Genomic DNA, 1970 nt, shown 5'->3' with positions numbered 1-1970 from the left:
ACAAAGTAAGAGTGCTGGTGGTTGTTTTCAAAGATAGAAAGAAAAACTGAAATGACAGGTGGACTGGGCAAGAAAAAACAAATGGGGGTCATTCCATCTCCTTCCAGAAGCCCACAGAGCAATGTCCATTCCCTCTTTGGCTTCTCCTCCTGTCTCTTCAGGCAAGATGCACACATGCATGACTCGGATCCGCGTCAGGTCCTGTCTGCCCTTCACCACCTCCAAAGACACAGAGAATTCGTGCTGGAGACACCCTGCCCCCTGCTCACACACACACACACACACACACACACACACACACACACGCCGTGCAGGCAGAGAAAAAGAGGGTGGGAGAAAAGGCCTGGGTTGTCCCAGAGATCTCTGCCTCCTGCAATGTGGAGTGTTTAGCCTGAGAGATGGAGAAAACTTCAGAAGAGAAAACAGAGCTTTACTCTGAAGTTGCATTTTCCCTGAAGGTGCTGAAAGAAACGAGGCTGTATTTCTTTCTTTTTTTTTTAAGAGAGATTTTTGCTATAGGGTGTGTGCACTTGCCAGAGAGAGACTGAGAGACAAAGAGACAGAAAGCAAGAAATCACCTTCCTAGGGAGATGGCCACGCTACAGTCCCTTCTCCATTCTCCTTTTGGGATCTTGGGCATGCACGCACATGTGCCTGGCATGAGTTTTAAGTCCCCAGGCCTGGGATTCAAACCATAGTCAGCAACATGGGAGTCCAGCAATGTGACCATTATACCATCAGCTAATCCCAAAAAATAGGCTTGTATTTCACCTCCCTCTCTCTCTCTCATTTTCATCAAAGGTTCTGCTAGGAACTTTGTTCGTTTTGAATTCTCTGTGACTGGTTTTCAAACTGTGGTTGGCTGTGCGGGATACGGCTCTCTTAACCACTAGGATACAGGGCCTGCCCAAACTTTCTTGCGTTTCTTTCTTTGTTTCTTTCTTTCTTCTTTCTTTCTTTTCTTCCTTTGTTTCTTCCTTCTTGCTTTTTTAACACTTTGTGCCTGGCATGTTTTTCAAGCTGCCAGGTCTGGGACTCAAACCATGAGACTGGCCAAGCTGCCTTAACCTCCGTGCTCTGGGATGGCCCCAGACACTCCCGTTTTCGTAGGATCAATTCCAGAACTGAAGAAAGAGGGGGGGGGGAATCAAGAAGAGGAAGCAGGTGGCAGGACAGGCATGGTGGGTTTTAATGGCGAGTGGGACTGGCCGTGCTTGTGTAGATGGTCCCAGGTGAGATTCAGGTGGCTCTTCAACTGGAAGTTATTCCTGGGACCAGCAGTTGGCATAATGGCTATATTGCTGGACTCCCATGTAATCGACTGCGGTTCAAGTCCCAGACCTGGTGGCTTAAATTCTCGCTTTTTAGGTCTCAGTCTTTCTGGCAAGTGCCCGCTCCCTACAGCAAAAACCTCTCAAAAAAATAAAGAATAAAAAATAAAAAAATTAGTTTCTTTTCACCTAAGTTTGTCCTGGAAGAAGGAGAGGAAAAGGAGAGAGAGGAGTTCTTATCCAGGGAGGAATATGAGAGATCCCACGTCAAGTGCAGGGGTAGGAAATGGAGCCACAGGCACCAGATGTTAGCCCCAGAACCCTGCTCCCTGGGACAGGCCTGTAGGCACAGCCCTCTCCCTCCCCAGCCCCAGCCCCAGCCCCAGCCCCGCTCCAGCCATCCTGCCCCAGCCTGCTGCCTCCCTCCCCACCCTCCTCTTCAGCTCTTTCATGCAGGGCAGGGCCAGCAGGATGTGGAGTGGGTTCTGGCAGGCAGAGATAATTCTTCCGTTGGTGCCTCTGAAAGACCTTCATTTTCGTTTCTTGTTGGAACTATTCAGAGGAGAAAGAACAGTTTCTTTTTCCCCCACAGCAATCAGGAAACGCTCCTGCCCTGACTAGTTCTGTCTGGTCCCCAGTAGTCTGTGCCTGTAATGTAAACCAGCCAGCCCTCCCTAAGCCACTAAGGACTTCCCCCTG

General features: G+C 49.4%; 1 pseudogene; it reads left to right on the top strand.

Moving 5' to 3' along the window:
• Nucleotides 1-1222: 1222 nt before the first annotated feature.
• Nucleotides 1223-1970, top strand: part of LOC102498309 (geminin pseudogene) — a 2504-nt pseudogene continuing 1756 nt past the window's right edge.

Source organism: Tupaia chinensis, unplaced genomic scaffold (assembly GCF_000334495.1).
Source record: "Tupaia chinensis unplaced genomic scaffold, TupChi_1.0 Scaffold000176_1, whole genome shotgun sequence".
Taxonomy (NCBI): domain Eukaryota; kingdom Metazoa; phylum Chordata; class Mammalia; order Scandentia; family Tupaiidae; genus Tupaia; species Tupaia belangeri.
This window is presented reverse-complemented; position numbering and strand designations above follow the sequence as displayed.